A 21440-nucleotide genomic window follows, 5' to 3' on the forward strand; every position below is an offset into this window, starting at 1 on the left:
TCTACTTGACAATAAAAACAATAAATAATGATGAAAATTGGAGAAGAAGCTAACAGTATTCTGGAGCTTCCCAGTGTCTTTCTCCAAATGTATAAATCATTAAGTATTCAAATGATTAATACATTCATGATCAAGCTTACCAGAAAAAATCATTTATAATTCTACCCTTGACTATCTAGATTCATCAGTGCTTTTAAGCAAATTAATGTCTATATATTCCAGGGCCTAACAAAGTATCATAGTCTTTCCTATTACTTTACATATTGACTTGCCAATGCTTCTTGTATTGATAAAATTTGTTTCCTCTCCTCCACTCCCAGTTTTGGGCATGGTTTATATCTACCCTCTTTCTAAGGCCTAGTTCCATCACAGAAGAGGATCTTTTGAAATACAACTGGAAAAAAAGAAGAAACACACAGACTTTTTAAATTTATTTTTAATTGAAGGATAATTACAATATTGTGTTGGTTTCTGCCATACATCAACATGCATCAGCTATAGGTATACGTATATGTCCCCTCCCTCCCACATCCCACTCCATCCCATCCCTCTAGGTTGTCACAGAGCCCCAGTTTGAGTTCCTTGAGTCATACAGCAAATTCCCACTGGCTATATATTTTACATATGTTAGTGTATATGTTTCCATGCTACTCTCTCCATTTGTCCCACTCATATTGACTTTTAGCATAACAATGATAAGAAGAAGAGTGGGGAGAAGAAGGCATGATAGCAAACACTTGTGAATCACTTAGGCTATACTAGGCACTCTTCCAAGTATTTTACACACATTAATTTATTAATCCTCAAAAAATCCTACATTGTGGATGTGTTTATTTTCTTCATTTTATAGAAGAGAAGACTAGGAAACAGAAGTGAACTAAGTGTCTGTGGTGGCAGGGATGGCAGCTCCACATGGGTTCAGAAACATAGGTTCCCTCCCACCAAGACAAGTCCAGCTACTGCCACTGCTGAGCCCTCATCTCCCAGAGGTAGGGACCAGTGTTGAGCCCTCAATATGGCACCACTGCTGTTCCTGCTGATGTAATCAGCACTGATTACCACAAGGCATCCAGTTTACAACTACACAATAAGATGAAAGGATTATTTATTGAACCCAGGGGATTCAGGAGGTCATTTCTTAATACTCACATTGCTTAGTAATAGCTCTTCATGGACAGTTATGGTAACTCCTAAAGACCACAAAGTACCGATGTACTCAGGCCACTTGGGGAGGAAGAGCTGGAATTCCTACCAAACTAGTAACCGAGAGCAGCCAGTGTGCTTGCCTGCTGCTGCTGCCGCCAAGTCACTTCAGTCGTGTCCGACTCTGTGCGACCCCAGAGACGGCAGCCCACCAGGCTCCCCTGTCCCTGGGATTCTCCAGGCAAGAACACTGGAATGGGTTGCCATTTCCTTCTCCAGTGCATCAAAGTGAAAAGTGAAAATGAAGTCGCTCAGTCGTATCCGACTCTTCGCGACCCGATGGGATTTTCCAGGCAAGAGTACTGGAGTGGGGTGCCATCTCCTTGGGTGGTTAAAGAGACTGGTGATGGGTATCACTTATGTCCTTAGGATCAGCTACGTCTAGTAGCTTAGTTGACTAGCCCACTTTTAGCCTTTTTAGAAGATTGCAAGTGACATGGATTCTGTGAGCAATGGAGTTTTTATCTCCCCTCTTAGGGACAAAATGAGAGTACTTTGGTCTTACAAGAAGGCCCACTGCTATGTATGAGAGCCAGAGGAGAGCCTGACAGTGTCTGACACACAACTACGTCTCTCCCCAGATCTGTTCAGCCTCATCTATCTCCTGAACCCCTGACCACTTTGTCTGCCAGCTTTGTTGGCTATCTTGGCTCCTGTCCAGGTGAAGGTCATACTCAGCTAGAAGCAACAGCTCAGGTGCCCAGATCTAATCCGACCAGATCCGCAAAAGCTTTAATGTCTCCAGCAGCTGCCTGAAGAAGCCAGATAACAAACCCAGAACTGCAGGGAAGTTAGTTAATGTCTCATGGGGTAAACAGTAGGCCTAAGAGACAGAAAATGGGAAAGAGCTGTCAGAAGAATTCTTCTTCCTTCTTCGTCTGAGGTGCTGTGGTCCTTTATGGTTTGGTTGGAAACCTGCCACGTGAGTGAGTGCCTGGCTGTGTTCTCTCATTCCACACATCCCTCCTGCCTCACCTTCCTTTTCCCCGCTTAGTATCCTGCAGTTACCCTTCCCAATAAAACTCTAGTCTTTAAGCTTGGCCTAATTTTCTGTGTTTTAGGGAATATGGGTTGAAAAAGATATCAGACTCAGGGGGCTGTTTCAAATGATGTGGGTGCCATCACTGAGGCCACTTTGCAAAGTGATGTCCTTCAAGTTTGGAAGAATGAGAGAAACAGAACACCACTGCATTGACATTGAACTTGGAAATATTTCACCTAAACTTGGTCCTAGTTCTGCTACATACTGTGTGATCTTGAATAATTCACTGAACCTCTCTGAGCCTCATTTCCTCATCTGGATCAACCAAGGATCCAGCAGGACAGGCTTTCAGGGAACACTACGAGGAGTGCCTGTGAAACCTCAGGTAATTGATGTAACATCTCTAAGCCTCAGTTTCCGCATATGTAAAATGAAGCTAGGAATGCAATTTGCATCACAGGTGTGTTTGGAGGATTAAATAGCATCATCACTCATGCAAACCACTTGTATAGTCTCTTCTCTAGTATTTTCATCTTTGAAAATGGGTAAAAACTCCCCACATTCAATGGTTGTTATGAAGATTCGCTGCCTCCTCCAGGCAGCTGTTGGAGCTGATTGGGTGAGGTCTAGACATCTGAGCTGTGGGAACACATGGCATAATTATAAAATGATTTTTTTCTGGGAAAAAAAAAAGGTGTGTTATAATTTATGTCTAGACGTTCTTCCCTTCCCTACTGAGAGACACCTGGACCGCTTCACGCTGTCTTCTCAGGCCGGTGAGTTGACGCCACACCAACACAGACTTCAGCCCACAACTCCCCCAACCCCCAACAAAACTGATCAATTCCTGCTTTGTCAGTCTCCACCCCTCACTTTTACCATCCCTGGCCGTCCCTTCAGACGACAGATATGGCAGGTAACAAAACAATATTGATACTGTTTCACTTCTTTATTCAAGTCTTAATTTTAAATAAATACTCCAAGGGCCCAAATTTGAGGAAAATGGGTTCTTGCCCAAGACTTGGGAGAAGAGATTCATAGGTGATGTTGTTTTGCCTGACATATGATTTGAAGTAGCTCCCCTGTGTGAAATCATTCAGAGTATAAAGAAAATGTGATTGGCCAAAATGCCACATCAGGACATATTAAATAAGATTTTACAGATTTGTGCATAAAATCTGAATCTGTTGGGCTGGCCAAGGATCTTATTACCGTAGTCATCTGTGAAGCAAACATTCATCTGTCCCTCCAATAGATAATTGTGTGAGATGGGAACAGACAAGCCCCAGGTTTTGCAACAGATCCAGATCTAATTCTTTGGTAACACAATTAGAGCAGCTACTCTTCATTTGCACTTGACGCATAGTCCTCTTACCAGTTGCCCACAGCCTTGGAGTAGCTAATGACATCAAAAGCCTTTGGACCACTGGGATCCAGTGCCATCACAATTCATCAAAGATGCAGCTTAAAGGATGCTGGATCAAACACTAGAGTCCACATTGACCCTGTCCAGTTCTCAGTACCACATTAACCTCACCCTGAAATCCTCCAGAGATATTTATCCCCCAAGAGGTCCCTCTTTGGAGATTAATAATAACCATGAAACACTGTAATTCATACAATTAATGGTTTATTCCAGACATCCTGTTAATACTGATATCTACTGTTTACCTGGGTTAAAGTCTGTCTGCTACCAAGAGACTTTGCAGCAATCTCTCCAGTTAATTAATGTTTTCAGGCACTTGTGTGGAAGACGACAGCGACAGAAGTTGCTATGTAATCTCCATTGTTTACCACAAATTGCAAGGTGCCATGGTTACGTCATTCTTGTCGCTGTGATCACTATCATCATCACCACCGTTATCAATAGTTATTAAAGGCCCACTTAAATGTACTTGACTTCATTGTGTGTTCTAATGAGTGCTACAGCGCAGCTTGCCAAAGAAGGCTAATCATTATAATAGCACACTAGAGTCTTAATACTGTTCCAGTATTTTGAAAAAAAAAAATTATTATTTTGTACTCACTTTGGGAAACTAAAGGTATAGGAGTATAAACACTAGCAAATTACTTCTTTATTTGGTTACCTATACCTCTTGGTATCTGACACATATAAGCTCTGAAATATTTTTTAAGAAATGAAAGTATAATGAAATTAATAAACTAGTATGCAGAAATTTGCAGCAGAAATATCCAATGAGAGCCAAGGCTCCAGATGAAAAAAGGGAAATGAATAATTAGTGGATGTCTCTTGAGTAGTGGGTGTTCTAGGGCATAGTGTCCTTTTCCATCTGACACTATGTCCAGGGAAAATCAAGTCACGTTTTTTCCTTTAAAGGAAAAATAAATCACAGAAAGGCAGATGCTCAGAGGCTCTCTTGACATCACATGATTTGACATTGTGATATTTAAACTTTTTGTGTTGGGACACAACTGATGCTCACACAGGCAAAACACTTTCACAGATGCACCCAAAGCAAATGTAATCCCCACCACTGTTCCTTCTCTTCACAAAATGATGGACTGTAAATAAGGGTATGAGCATGACTATAGGGATAAACTAGAATTTTCTCTCATTGTTGTTAAAATGAAAAAGTAAGTCTTTCAAAAATTCTTGGTGCTTGAACTCTTTCTAGTCATGAATTACTAGGAAATATATTACAAACGATTGTAACATGGTTGGATCTCTCAGCACAGCAGCTAAGAGACCTGAGTTCTAGGTCCTGATTATACACTGATTGCAAGTGTGCTAAGTCATTTCAGTCATGTACAACTCTTTGCAACCCTATGGACTGTAGCCTCCAGGCTCCTTTGTCCATGGGATTTTCCAAGCAAGAATATTGGAGCAAGTTATTCATGCCCTCCTCCAGGGGATCTTCCCGACCCAAGAATCAAACCCAAGTCTCTTGCGGTCTCCTGCATTTTTGCAGGTGAGTTCTTTACCAGCGGGCTTCCCTCATATTTCAATTGGTAAAGAATCCGCCTGCAATGCAGGAGACCCTGGTTCAATTCCTGGGTCAGGAAGATCCCCTGGAGAAGGGATAGGCTACCCACTCCAGTATTCTTGGGCTTCCCTTGTGGCTCAGCTGGTAAAGAATGCACCTGCAACGTGAGAGAAGACCTGGGTTCGATCCCTGGGTTGGGAAGATTCCCCTGGAGAAGGGAAAGGTTACCCACTCCAGTATTCTGGCCTGGAGAATTCCATGGACTGTATGGTCCATGGGATCACAAAGAGTCGGACACGACTGAGTGACCTTCACTTTCATTTTCACTTTCACTTTCTTTACCACTAGTGTCACCTGGGAAGCCTTATACACTGATTAGCCTTAAGATCTAAAGCAAGTCATTTCCCTTTGTTAAATCTCAGTTTCTTTATTGTAACATGAAAAGGTTGGACAAAGGTCTACAGATGTTTGGACTCTGAGGTCAAGAGCTAAAGTGTAGCCATCCCAAGAAAAACTAAACAGGACTTGGAATTTATCAAGGGTTTTCAAATTGCTGAAAGCAATTTATTCTCCCATTCCATCTTTTAGTAACTTCTATTACATAATATAGAAAAGAATAAATTGGCCACTCTTCTCAAGCACAAGAGATATCTCGGTATGGCTGGTTTCTATAAGCTAGCTCTTTGGGAAATTTATTTATTATTTCTCCTACTTTTCTCCCACTGTGGCTCCTTCTCTCCTTCTATGATAATCTTGCTCTATCTTTGTGGTTCAAGTGCAAGTCACTACATCCTAGAATAGACACATGATGTAAGCAGGACTCGTGATTCTCACAACAGTTTTGTGAGCTGAACAGGATAGATGTAACTCTGATTCCTCTTTTAAATATTGTTACTGTTCTATCGCTAAGTCATGTCTGACTCTTTGTGACCCTAGGGATTGCAGCACACCAGGCTTCCCTGTCCTTAACCATTTCCCAAAGTCCCTCAAACTCATGTCCATTGAGTCGGTGATGCCAAGGTAAGAAAACAAAATTGATTGGGTTTTTCCTACACTGTTTTGGGGGATATAAATTGGTGCAGCCACTGTAGAGAACAGTATCAGTTCAGTTCAGTTCAGTTCAGTTGCTTAGTCATGTCCGACTCTTTGTGACCCAATGGACCACAGCACGCCAGGTCTCTCTGTCCATCAACAACTCCCTGAGTTTACTCAAACTCATGCCCACTGAGTCAGTGATGCCATCCAACCATCTCATCCTCTGTCGTCCCCTTCTCCTCTTGCCTTCAATCTTTCCAAGCATCAGGGTCTTTTCAAATGAGTCAGCTCTTCACATCAGGTGGCCAAAGCATTGGAGTTTCAGCTTTGACATCAGTCCTCCCAATGAACGCCCAGAACATATTTCCTTTAGGATGGACTAGTTGGATCTCCTTGCTGTCCAAGGGACTCTCAAGAGCTTTCTCCAACACCAGAGTTCAAAAGCATCAATTCTTTGGCACTCAGCTTTCTTTATAGTCCAACTCTCACATCCATACATGACCACAGGAAAAACCATAACTTTGACTAGACAGAACTTTGTTGGCAAAGTAATGTCTCTGCTTTTTAATATGCTGTCTAGGTTGGTCATAACTTTCCTTCCAAGGAGAAAGCATCTTTTAATTTCATGGCTGTAGTCACCATCTGCAGTGATTTTGGAGCCCAAGAAAATAAAGTCAGCCACTTTTTGTACTGTTTCCCCATCTAGTTGCCATAAAGTGATGGGACCAGATGCCATGATCTAGTTTTCTGAATGTTGAGCTTGAAGCCAACTTTTTCATGGAGGTTCCTTAAAGAAACTTAAAAAAGAGCTATCATATGACCTAGAAATCTCACTCCTGGGCATATATCTGGGGAAAACAGTTACTCAAAAAGATACATGCACCCTAGTGTTCATTGCAGCACTATTTACAATAGCCAGGACATGGAAGCAACCTAAATGACCATTGACAGAGGAACGGATAAAGAAGATGTGGTATATATACACAATGAAATATTACTTAGCCATAAAAAAGAATGAAATAATGTCATTTGCAGCAACATGAATGGACATAGAGATTATCATACAAAGTGAAATGTCAGACAAAGACAAATATCATCTTTTGTTGCTTATCTGTAGAATCTAGAAAATGATACAAATGAACTTATTTTCAACAAAGAAATAGACTCACAGGCATAGAAAACAAACTTATGTTTACCAAAGGGGTAAATGTGAGAGAGATAAATTAGGATGCTGTGATTAAATATAAACATTACTATATATGAAATAAACAGCAAGGACCTAATGTAAAATGCAGGGAATTATACTCAATATTTTATAATAATGTCTAATGGAAAAGAATCTGAAAAAAATAGATATATATAACTGAATCACTTTGTGTCACACCTGAAATTAACACATTGTAAATCAACTATACTTTAACTTTTAAAAATTGTAAATAAATAAAAATGACTGAGTTTCTTGAGTTCATTAACATAACACATACAGGAACTTCTGCTACATAAACCCTGGAGTTTTTTTTCCCACTACAAATCTGATGTCTTATCCATTTCCCCACCAGACTGTGAATCCCTTCACGTATTTTCTCTTCATCCCATGTATAAAAAGACAGAGGACTTACCCAAGATCCTGAGAATAAGATTAATATAATCAATTAATGCAAGAAAAGAGGGCAGACATTGGCAGAAGACTTGATGAAGATGCAGAATGCCAGGGTAAATGTAGGAAGACCAATATTAGTTGTAACAATCAACAGCACTGATTTATGAAGCAGAAATGTCATGAGAGGGGAATTTCAACATGGAAAAATTTTAAGTAGGATCCAATAAGAAAAATATGATAGTACTCATCCAACATTGTCTATGTGAAAAATGTAATAAAAAAAGGCAAAAAACTTAGTTGATAGAAAACTATTCTAGGATAAGAGGCAAGGTTGGCTTATCAAAAGTCACCCTAGCCTATTAAATAAAATATCTTCCAAGATTATACTCTTCACTTTACTCAGCATCTGTGTACTAATCCATGAAATCAACTATCTAGTTGCTTTAATTTAGCTCAACAAATATATTTTGAGTGTCTTCTGTGTGTGAGGCATTGTATTAGAAAGGATGAACCAGAAATAGTCTCTATTGTCAAGGAAGTAGATACATAAGAGAAAAAAAATTGAGAAATATTCCTGAGATGGGGCAATTGGTGAATGCCATTAACTGAAGGAATATAAGAAGGGGAGCAGGATAGGAGAGAAGATGGGCAGGAAGGAATTTGGTTTGTGAAATCAGATCTGTTAGGAATGCATTTGTCTGCAAAAAACAACCTCAAACAGCAGAGTTCATGCAACAGACATTTAGCTACCACAATAGGAAATCAGGGAAAATGCAGTCCAGGTCAGCACAGTGGTTCAACAATAGCAAGGTTGCAGGCTCAATCTACCCTTTAGTCCACCATTCTTGGCATGTTGGCATTTTGTCCTTCTGCTTGTCTCTTCAAGTTACAAATGTCAGGCAGGGTATATGTCAATATTCAACTAAACTGCCATTTGTCATCCCACTTTAATCACTAAAATAAGTTTCCTAAACTTCAGTATATGAAAAAACAATTACATGAAATGCATTAATTCAACAAGGAGGAAAGAACCAAAAATGAATAAGCCTATTGTTCTCTCTCCATCCAGTTACTACATAGGTGGTAATAAAAATAAAAATACAGTTTTGATTGCTAGATAGATGTAAATCATCTCCTAGTCCCAGAAAATCAAGCAAACAGCCATTAAACACACAAAAAATCTTTCAAATAGTTTGTAAATGACATTTTCTTTAGAAATCTTGGAAGGTCCAGGAGACAATGGCAGAATGACAGTCTACAGATCATCTCCACCGTAACTTTCACGTCCATTAGTCAGAGCCACAGTGCACCTGTTGAATATAAATTGCTTTATGAACAGCTGTTTCTTCCCCAAAGTAAACAGGTTGAATCTTGAAATAGCCATCTAGTTTGGGCTTGCTGATAGCATATCATCTTGATTTCCCTGGATGGATAGCAGTACACTTAAGTTCATTTATGCATATCAAATATATAAGAATAGAAGTTTTTTCACAAACAACCAGGTTAACCCTTGACTATTTTCCACCAGTACCTGTAAATTCAAGAATGAGATTTGCATATTTATCATTAATGTTCACTAACAGTCAATCATTTGAGTAAATTACTGTATTAATGTACATAAATGTTCACTGGGATGTATAAACAGAGTGAGAAACCTAGCTCTATTCTTTCTAGGAATGTTCTTCTCTTCATCAAAGATTTCCAATGCAGAATTTCTGTTTCAGGGAGGAGGGCAAGAGGCAGTAAAAGAAAACACATTCTCCATAGACCAGAATGTTTAGTCCTCTGAAGTGGTCCCCAACCTTTTTGGTACCAGGGACTGATTTCATGAAAGACTATTTTTCCATGGACTGAGGTGAGAGTGGAAGAGGTCAGGGATAGTTTCAGGATGATTCAAGCATATAATATTTAGTGTGCACTTTATTCTAACCCAGTGCCACAGCTGACCTGACGAGGTACTGGTCTGTGGCCCAGAGGTTGGGGACCCCTGCTCTAGAGAAAACAACATCCTCTAGAGACAGACCTGGGCAAAATGGTAAAAGAAAAACCCTAGTCTCTACCCACTACCATTTTTGGCACTGCTCACTCAAAGGGCATGCAAGCGCACAGATACACACATCCTTACACATACACATACACACATGTGCACACAACCCCCAACGTGCCCTGGTCAGCCTGTTTTGGATAAGCCCCTGTTTCTAAGAAACCAGCCCTACTTTCCTTTACCCCTCCCTCTAAAGTCTTAGTGTCCTCAGAATCCTATATACTCAAAAGCCAGAAAGACAGTTAATTGTATGAATACTAATTCCACAACCAGGAGAAGAATTGATAGGCCCTCTCCAAAAGGCAGTTGCATTTTGAAAGTACGACTGCTTCCAGATGTATGAAAATCTCACAGTAGACCCTCAGAATGAATATGCTCCATCAGAGGAGCCTTTCTGGTCTCCTCTGACCTCAGCTTTCTCTTACATCCTTGAAAAATAAAATTTCGTCAAATGTTTTTGCTGCTCTCCAACTAATGTATTTTAATCAAAACAAAGACATTCCGCAATATAGCCAGAAAATATTATAAGCTAAAAACAAAATGTAGATTTTTTTCTTCACAACTGCAAGGTCAGTTAATGCATGAAATTTGACACTTCCATCTGATGTGCAAACTTCAAAGTCCTATGCTATTGAAGAATCATAAAAACAAAACAGAACCTCAAAGACATTTAGTGGATTCTTCAAAAACAAGTCCTTGGGGATTTTCCTTTAGGAAACAAAATGTGCAAAGCAGTTAATTTGGGAAAGTCTTGATTATCCAAACCAATGGAGAAGCCCTCAGAGAAAACCCGTTGAAACTGTGAAGCTAGACATCCGGTTGATTCCAGAATAAAGCCTTTCATGTAGATCTGGGCAATGATTTCTAGGCAGAGAAGACAAATGGTGCAAATGCTCTGAGTAAGGAATGAATTTGACTTATCACTGAACAGAAAGGAGATTAATGTGCTGAGGAGGAGAGAGCAAGAAGGAAAGTTACAAGTGAGGAAGTCAGGACACTAGAGCAGAGCCAGAAAATGCAGGGCTTTGTAAGCTGATGGCTTAACGTCTGTGTTCTCAGTATCCGCCAGACCAAACAAATAGCATCAGATAGGTGCCTCTTAAGAAACCAGAAACTACTCTCGATATTAGAAATAGAGGAAATTTAATTGAGGGGACTGATTAAACAAGTAATGGAAGAGCCCAGGAAGTAAAGAAGAAATGGTAAGGCATTTCTTACCATTTACCATTTCTTACCATCTTACAGCAGGAATCCACCGCATGCTAAGTTACTTCAGTCGTATGTGACTCTCTGTGACCCCATGAACTGTAGCCCAAAAGGCTCCTCTGTCCATGGGATTCTCTAAAAATACCAGAGTGGGTTGCCATGCCCTTCTCCAGGAGATCTTCCCAACCCAGGGATCGAACTTGAGTCTCAAGTCTGCACTTTAGGCAGGCTCTTTACCATTAGCATCACCAGGGAAGCCCAGGAATCCACTACCACCTTAAAAAAAAAATAGTAAATGTGCTCAGTCGTGTCCAACTCTTTGCAACTCGGTGGACTGTAGCCTGCCAGGTTGCTCTGTCTTGGGATTTCTCAGGCAAGTATACTGGAGTGGGTTGCCATTTCCTTCTCCAGGGGATCTTCCCAACCCAGGCATCAAACCCATCTCTCCTATGGTTCCTGTAAAGGCAGACAGATTTTTTTTTTCCACAACTGGGCCATCTGGGAAGCCCACTACCCCCCTGGGGCAAGAGAAATTGTATAAGAACATGGTATCATCAGAGCCCAGAAACACAAACCACAGGAGGACTTTGGGCCATGGTGAGGGCCCATCTACAGAAGCTGGGCATCGTGAAGGAAGCTGTTTCACAGGAGAGGCACCTCACTCAGGACAGAGCAAGAGAAGAAACAACTGTTTCCTCCCCTCCCCTTGCCCTACGATTTTCTGCTAGCATCTCCCACTGGCTGAACCTATCTAGAGACATCATTCCCTGTGATACAGAGCAGAGCAAGGAAAAACGGGTAAATGGCAGGCACATGGGCCAACTCGGGGAAGAGAAAATACCCCCCACCCTTATCCCATCTAACCATGCAATTCCCCAGCAAGCCTTTTCTTGTTTATCTGATTTTGTCTGTCTGACTGCATGATTCAGGACACAACTGGAGGGCAGGGTCCCTATCTGGAATCAGTATGATGGATTTTGTGTGGGAGACAATAGGTCTCCTCCCAGAATGAGACAGCTGCTATATTTTATTAAGAGAGATGCTGTGGAAGGAGATCAAACTTAAACACCTCTCTACCCAATGCCTAGACAAATGCTGGAGATTTTCTAACATTATTGACTACACCAATTAGTTCTTTTACTCCCACAATATCAAATGGATTTTATCATTCCTCCCTAAGTAACTCCATCGTCATGACCGTAGTCAGAAATTTAAAGGCCGTGCTTCTCTCTTCTTTTACTTTTTCCCGAATAATGGCTACAAACTTAAGGAAATGCCTTTTCTAAGAAAAGCCTTTCTTCAGTGCTCTCCTCAGATGGGCTTTTCTCCTCACCACATCCACCTGTTCACATTTTTTTTTAATTTATTTATTTATTTTTAATTTTTACTTTACAATTCTGTATTGGTTTTGGCATAGATTGACATGAATCCACCACAGGTGTACATGCATTCCCAAACATGAACCCCCCTCCCACCCCCCTCCCCACAACATCTCTCTGGGTCATCCCCGCGCGTCAGCCCCAAGCGTGTCATATCCTGCATCAGACATAGACTGGCATTTCGATTCTTACATGATATTATACATGTTTCAATGCCATTCTCCCAAATCATCACACCCTCTCTCTCTCCCTCTGAGTCCAAAAGTCCGCTATACACATCTGTGTCTTTTTTGCTGTCCTGCATACAGGGTCATCATTGCCATCTTCCTAAATTCCATATATATGTGTTAGTATACTGTATTGGTGTTTTTCTTTCTGGCTCACTTCACTCTGTATAATCGGCTCCAGTTTCATCCATCTCATCAGAACTGATTCAAATGTATTCTTTTTAATGGCTGAGTAATACTCCATTGTGTATATGTACCACAGCTTTCTTATCCATTCATCTGCTGATGGACATCTAGGTTGTTTCCATGTCCTGGCTATTATAAACAGTGCTGCAATGAACATTGGGGTACATGTGTCTCTTTCAATTCTGGTTTCCTCTGTGTGTATGCCCAACAGTGGGATTGCTGGGTCATAAGGCATTTCTATTTGCAATTTTTTAAGGAATCTCCACACTGTTCTCCATAGTGGCTGTACTAGTTTGCATTCCCACCAACAGTGTTTTTGTTTACTGGATGAGGAGGACACTGTAGACTTTTTCTTTTCTTTTTTTTAACAAATCTCTCAAATTGCGGGTCTGTCACCATGCTATGCATTGGCTCTTCTTGTGTATGTGGATTGAAATGACTTCTCTGAAGAAATGCCTGCGAAGAGTTTTCTCTTTACAGTCATGAGGTGAGTTGTGGGGGAGGCAAAAGCAACTTCGTGAAATTTATGCCTTCCCTGGACCCCCATCTCCATCTCCTTCTTAATAAGTCAGTAGCCATGACAACCTCCAGGGAGCCCAGCAAAGCTGGGAGGCAGCCTGCATGAGCTGTTTAGCTCCATGGCTCTCCATTGAGACAATTCACATCCTGTATCTGACTGAGCCACAGGCAAGAATACAAACCTTTCCTGAAGCCAGTCTTTCCTCAATACCATAGCTCTGGCTCAGGGCCAACCATGGCTGCTGTACACTTCACTCTGACCCAAGCTTGTCTTGCCCATCAGCTTCTGCTCCCTCCTGGGCTCCTGACTGTGGCTCCCACTCACTCTTCAGAGCTTTCAGAATCTATGCTAAGACCTTATCAGAACTTTCTGCCTTGTGTCCCTAATGTCTGCCATGACACTCTGTCCTGGCTCCAGGCTTGTCTCCTCTGACCTACAGCTGCCCAATCCTTTGCATGCATACTATGACCCTATCATGAGTACTGTCCTGTAGGCAAAGATATATGTACTTGGTTCTAGACTTGATTCTAGACTCCTGGGTGCAACCTTTGGAAAATGATAATAGGAATAATGGTTAGGATAATAGGATAATGGTTAGGAAGACCCTTGATCTCATAAGTCCTTAGGTGAAGATTTCTCTATTTTATTGACAAGATTTCTTTTGAAGTTAAGATTTTAAGATAGCAAAACTATGTATTACTCATCTTCATCTTTCTAAAAATGACATAGATCCAGACACATGGTGAGTGCCAACTGCTTGAAGGTAGAAGGAAGAAGAGATGAAAGGAAGAGAGAGACAGAGGAAGTGAGGGAGGGAGGGAGAGGAGATGGTCCCCACAAAGGCAAACTCGGGGCACATGCTAGCCAGGTCGAGATGGAGGTAGCATCACACACATGAAAAATGACGGAACCAGGACTCAGTCAAGAGCCAGGAGCTCTAAACCTGACTCTGCCATCAACTTGCCACATGGATTTTAAAAGCTCTCTCCCAAATCTCTCTGTAGCCTATGGTCTGAGAAACAGAATTCAGATCTCATCAAGGTTATCTGGACATTCCTGGAACTTAATAGATTTTAGATTACACTTGGTTCCCTCTGGACAAGTCTGTGTCAATCAACTCCAGAGGGTCCCTGAGATTTGGGGTCTCTATTCAAGCTTTCCTACAGCACTTGGGTCTTAGAAATATGACCCCAACTAGTCAAAGAACAGCCGAACCTCCTAGACAGCCAATGTCCGAGGAATCTGTTCCTTATTCAGATACTCCTCAGCCACCCTAGTCCCAGAGGGTTCTGGAAAATAACCCCAGCAGCCTCAAATAGCTACTGCAGATGGTCCCAGACCTGAAAAACAGGAACTATCAGGCTCCAGGCTTTGAGCCCTCATCCTTTAAACTGCCAACAGATCTATCTATAATGTCCCTTTAAATTTAAAATTCTATTTAGTGCTTTCTAGTCTCACATTTAAACAAGTTCTCAATTTTTAGGGTTGTCTCCAGTTTTATGTAAGCCACAGATAGCAAGAAGGATAAAGAACTCATTAAGAGAAACTTGAGCTCATCACAGAGGCTCAAGTGGTTGTATTTCAAAGACCAAGGCTTTCAACTACCCTGGAGTCTGTCATGTTGAGCCTTAGTGTAGGACCCTGCTTTTTAAAGACATTCACAAAATGAAATAATTCATAAACCCAAAGTAGAAAGAGGATTCATAAGCTTTTGTTCCTCCGCATTCAACCATCTCGCCTCTCTTTGGCTGTCCTGGGTGATGACCCTCCCAGGCATAGAGCAGGATGGACAGTGCCCACTTTCATGTTTCCCAGCAGGCACGCCCCGTCTCAGGCCTGGGAGAGTCTTCACATGTGTGCACGAAACCTTAGGCTATGAGATGGGTGCTGCAGCTCCAGGACCATACAGAGTCCATAGGACAGCACCAGAAAAGCTGCCAAAAGACTAAAATCCCAGTGACACAGACTTCTATGTTATAGAAATGGACAGCACTGGTGTTTGCTTGATCTATTCAGGACTGCTAAATTATATTCAATTTTGGGGGATTACTTTGAATTCTGGTCAAAGATAAGTTCTGAAGCCCATCTGTGATCAGACCCCACCTTCAGTCAGTGAGATAGAGGAGGAAGGTGAGACAGACCCATGAGACAGGCATCTCACAGGGCTGGCTCACAGTGTGTTAAAGACCCCAGCTGACCATAGGATAAGGAGGCCCCACCCACATTGTCCCATAGCCAGGACCCTCTCCCGACCCCCTGTGGCCTTTCAGCTCCCTCCCTGAAAGACCACAGAACCCCATAAGGGCATTCTCCCTGTATTCCAAAATCTACCTCCTGCCTCCTGTCCTTGCTGTCAGACTCTAGTCCAGTCCTACCCAACTTCCAGTGTAGACCCTTTATTTCAGACTATCCTTGACTCACTGTCAACCCCTCTGTACATGGTACTGAGCAATATTCAGTATCAAGTTCCTATGGACCCTGGGCTGCCCTGCACACAGGATGTTGTCTCCAGTTCCCCTCACTCCTCACTGTCGCTGTGGCGACACCCCCCTCCACCCCCACATTCAGCCCCAGAATCCCAGTCTGTGCTGGAACTCTGGGGCTCCCACACACACCAGACCGGAGGGCTCACACTGACTGTGCCCAGACACCAAATGATTCGTGTCACCCCTCAGGACCTGGAGGGTATTGGCCAAATGCCATGGGATTGGGATTCAAAGAAAACCTGCTCTTCAACCCAGTGTATTCACATTGGGATCCTCAGAACTCCAGGGCTACCACAGAGTTGCCCGAGTGGTCACCCCAGAGTTCAGGAAGGATGACAAACCAGACGGGCTCTACAGACTTCCCTGGCGGGGTCCAGTGGTGAAGACTCCGCCCTTCCACTGCAGAGGGGACAGGTTCGATCCCTGATCAAGAAACTAACATCCCACAAGTCATGTGGCCAAAAATAATAACAATAATATTAATAAAAGATAGGCTCTAAGCATCCAGCCTCCCTTCCACCACAGCAGCTCTCTCTGATAGACCTTGCGTGTTTGCTATTCCCATATGATTTTATTGAAGGAACATCTCTATGTTTTTAAGTGTCCAATCTACTGCATACACATCTTCATGTAAATAATTATGTGCTAAGTCGCTTCAGTCGTGTCCAACTCTGTGCGACCCTATGGACTATAGCCCGCCAGGCTCCTCTGTCCTTGGGATTCTCCAGGCGAGAATAGTGGAGTGTGTTGCCATTATCTCCTCCAGGGGATCTTCCCCACCCAGGGATCAAATCCGGTCTCTTACTCTCCTGCACTGGCAGGCAGGTTCTTTACCACTAGTTCCACCTGGAAAGCCTAAAAATAATTATAACCAACTTGAATTATGACACTTATCTTCAACTTTTTAACTCTACACTTTCTTTTTAATAGCTCAAAACTCCAGCTAAATGGACATAAACTCTTCTACCCACCTCAAATACAAAGCCAGTTATTTGAAATCACAGCTGAGTGAGATCAGTCACCCCTGTTTTCTCCGCAATGGGCACAAAAATACGCCCATTTTTTCTTCAGCAGGATCTCTTTAAAGTGTCCATATTTATAACAACATAATTATAACCCATGAGAGAGAAATAAAAATGTTAATGACTATTTTCCCCAAGAAACAGAAAGTCATTCAATGTTTGTGAATAAAATGCTATGGAAATGATCTTTTTTAAAAAGATGCATTTAAATTTGGCACTGACCTTTGTAGCAGCCAGCGCTAGCTTTCTCTCAGCTGGGAACAGTATGCAAAGATATCCACAGCTTTCAACAGCAAATCTGCAAATCCCCTTCATTATGTGCTGCCCCCGAGCTGCCAGGATAATTCTCATAAAAAAGATGCCACCTCCTCCTCCTCGCAAGTTAACACGTCTCCACAGAAGTAAGAGGTAGAAACGAGTGTTCTCTTTTTTCCCCCTACAGCCACAAAATACACGTTTCTCTGAAGGAGACTCAGTGGAAAAGAGCAAGTCCTGTTTTCCCAGACTTGGCAGCTGGCAGGAAGAAAAAGAAATTCTTCAATCCTCCAGGCTGCCTTGCCACAGTTCTGTGTTTCCCAGACCACACACCTCGTCACAGGACATTGTTGAAGTAAAGGATTACAAGTCCACACCGTTGCACACTGGTTCCCTTTCAAAAGTCCAGGGTCCATCATGTTATCCACTTGCAAGAAAACGGGACACATCCTCACTACCTACAAGTCCACAAAAACAAACTCAAGCCTCCAGTTCTGGTTTCATTTGCTGAAGCCCACCATGAAGCCTTCCTCAGCCTGAGAAGAGTGGTTTCTCTCCTCCCCATTCAGTTTCCTAACTGATCTCTTCACGGTTCTTTTCCAAACCCAGCACATCTACAGATGGCTTCTTCTCTGAACACACTGAGTGTATGAGACCCCTTTAGTGGGCAGAGCTCCTGTTGATGAAGCCAAAAAAAAAAAAAAAATCTTCTCGTGGTAGATGGAATTCCCCAAGCAAGAATACTATAGTGTGTAACCATTCCATTCTCCAGGGGATCTTCTCAACCCAGGGATCGAACTTGGGTCTCCTGCATTGTAGGCAGATTTTTTACCATCTGAGCCAGCAGGGAAGCCCTACTTATCTTTATCAAAGCATAAACTATATGGAAGAGACTCCTTGGCTTCTAGCACACATTCTCCCTTTTCTGCAGTTCTCCAAGGGATGGTGTTATAATTGTACCTCATTATCCAGTCACCATCACCACCACAACGACAAAAAAAAACTCTAGCATTTCTTTCTAGAAGTCATTTTTGATGGTTCTATGTTCTTAGACCAAAGGATTATGACTTCACCTTTCAGCTAGTCAGTGTACATTTTTCAGAGTTACAGAATTCTGCAGAGTGGCTGAGTGAGGGGATGGTAGCATCTTCTATCATGCCACCAAAGGAGGAGCCTACTTCTAAATCTGTGTGATGCACTGGGTTTATTCTGTATGCCCATAGCTAAGGAAGCAAGAAAGGTAGCAAGATACAACCATCTGCAAACAGAAGCCATACTATTCATAATCACACACACACACACAATCACACACACACAAACACACACATACACACACACGCGCGTGCAATGCAGGCTGGGTAAAAGTGCTTTTTAGCTATTCCCCTGGGTTCTAAGTTCATCAGAGATGGATATCAGAAAACCCAGCCTCTCATCTCCTTCCCTCATCTTCTGCCTTCCCTGTTGAAAGAAGCTCTTCAACACACTTTCTTCCTTCTAGAATTCTTCTTCTTCCCCTCACTCCTGGAGAAGTGGGACCACGGGGTGGGGGGTGGGGGGAGTTAAGGGGTGGAGACACCACACATTCAGTCCCTTTGGAGATGGAGGGGATGAGAGAAAAGAACTTCCTGCTTCCAGACTCAGACTGAAACATTCACAAGAAACCCTTGTTCTCCTAACATCCCTCACTTTTGTAGCAAAATGAAAGGCGTTATCATGCCAACAGAGATTCTAAATCTTTTCACTTTGGGTAAATTCCCTTTTCCACTATCCCAGACTGGTAAAGATCAATGTTCCAGGATGGAAATATCATAAGGAAAGAGGGAAGGAGGAAAAGAAAACTGTGCTCTATCACACCACACACAAAGAGTACTCTTCCAAGAGAGGGTTATTCCTTCAGCCCGGAAGCCAAAATGAAGAAGAAAATTGAGCAGGATCACAAGCTAAGAGCTGGCTTTGACCCAGAGTTGGTGGACTGGTGTAGCATGTAGCAAGAATTATAACTTTGTTGTTGAAATCCACTAAGATATGGGGGTTTTGCCACTGCAGTATAACCTAAAAAAGGCTGACATGTAAATAAATGGGTTGTTGGGACTTCCCTGGCAGTCCAGTGGTTAAGACTTCACCTTCAGGGACTTCCCTGGTGGTCCAATCGCTAAGATTCCAGGCTCCCAATGCAGGGGGGCCTGGTTTCAATCCCTGGTCAGGGAATAGATCCTGCATGCCTCAGTGAAAGATCCTGCCTGCTGCAACTGAAAGATCCCACATGGTGCAATGAAGGCTGAAGATCCCACGTGCCACAACTAAAGCCCAGCTCCACAAGAGAAGCCCAAGAATACTGGAGTGGGTAGCCTATCCCTTCTCCAGCAGGTCTTCCCGACCCAGGAATTGAACCGGGGTCTCCTGCATTGCAGGCAGATTCTTTATCAACTGAGTTATGAGGGAAACCCAAAGATCCGGCACAGCCAAATAAGTAAATAAGTATATATATTTTTTGAAAAAAAACTTCATCTTCCAATTCAAGGGGTGCAGGTTCAATTCTTGGTTGGAGGCCGAAGATGGCATGTGCCTTGGGGCCAAAAAAAAAAAAAAAGGCAGAAACAATATTGTAACAAATTAAATAAGGATTTTTAAATGGTCCACATAAACTATTTTTAAAAAATAGAGAAATGGCTACTTGCTATAAGAACAAAAAATACATATTATGTAGCATTATCTTTGAGACAAGGTGATAGGTGGTAAGAAACTGTTTTAAGTGATGTGCCATTTCTGAGCAGAAACTTGAAAGCCATTGCATAGGTCCATCCTTTATTGCTCTTCTTCCCTCAGCTATGAGACCAAGATTGCAGCAGCTTCTCTGCATAGGTCTTAGAATGAAGAAGACATGTGGGGCCAACCACTGAGCCATGGTGTGACTCAGACTGAGGAATGCACCTTTGTGAAGCACCCCCAAAAAGTCTGATGAGAAATTTCAAACGAAGAGAGATGTTTGGCCTATTGTTTGTTACCAAATGGCTGCAAAAAAGACCCTGGTGGAGTTAGAAAATGGCAGTATTCCTGTGCAAACTGGGCAGGTGGGTCAATTCAGACAAGCAGTTGCTGCCCCAGGTCTAACTGAGCATGGTTCTGAAAGAGGCATCACAGCAAAGAAGTGGAAAACCATCAAGCTCACAAAGCCTATTGTCAGCAATACCCCCACGCACCTCTTCCCTCCGCTTTCCACCCTACCAAATTTATCAACCTAATAACCCATGTACCACCATCAAGACTGATAAAAACTTGATTCTTTTCCCACAGTGTAAATGGCATTGTGAAATCCTTTCCAGATGCAAAATCCTCAGGAAAGGTGGCAGTAAAATTGCCGTGGTCCATTTATATAAACAGAACACTTCCTTGTATGTGACTATGACAATGAATGGAAAAGATTTTCACACCATCATCAGAACAAGTGGTGAGTGGGGATGGAGGAGGGAAGCAGGATGGAGCCCACAGAAGAGGAAGATTATAAAATTATTTGTTCATCCAAGAGGAGCCAGTACCCTTAAGGAACAAGTGGAGTTGGACAACCTCAGGGGCAAAAAGGCAGAAAAGTCATTCTTGATTTTTCCTTTCCTGCTTAAGCCCCTATATTCAATCAGTTACCCATTTCTACTCATTCTGACTCCATAGCACCAACCCCATTCATCTCTAACACCCTTCATCTCCTTAACAGTACTGAGTTCATAGCCTTAGCTCTTTTGGACCATCGCAATACTTTCAAGGCATCTCCCTGCTCCCTTGCCCTTACTCACCCATTCTACCTGACATGAATGGATTCATCTTCCTAAAACAATTCTGCTGATAGCACCCCTGCTCCCTATCGCTATGGACTAAAGCCCCAAATCCCCACCCTAGTTTCCAAACTCCTCCCTAATCTGGCCCCCTGTTCCCTTCACGGTCTTGGAAATTTGACCAAAATAAAGGATTCATTCCTTTATACAACTATAATTTTTTTCTTTCAATATTTTTTTGAGTTGTTACCTTCCTCTTTAACTTACAAATTTAATTTACTTAACTTACTTTAACTTATTTAACTTACTTTAACTTACTTAACCTCTAAATCTTACAAATCCTTTAGAACCCAGCTCATTGTCTCTTCCTCCTTGAAGCCTTCTGAAATCCTTCCAGTCAGCATTGCCCCCCACTCTGAACTACAGATCACATCATCTGAGTCTCTTCTGGGATAATCATCCCTCCCCATTGGGGTCATTTGTGTGCATGCCTTTCTCCCTCTTAGAGTTTGCTGCAAGGCAAGGTCTGTCTTGTTCTTTCTCCCATAGAAGCTAGGATGGAGGGAAGCAAAACAAGGAAAGA

Source organism: Oryx dammah, unplaced genomic scaffold (assembly GCF_014754425.2).
Source record: "Oryx dammah isolate SB20612 unplaced genomic scaffold, SCBI_Odam_1.1 HiC_scaffold_3, whole genome shotgun sequence".
Classification (NCBI taxonomy): domain Eukaryota; kingdom Metazoa; phylum Chordata; class Mammalia; order Artiodactyla; family Bovidae; genus Oryx; species Oryx dammah.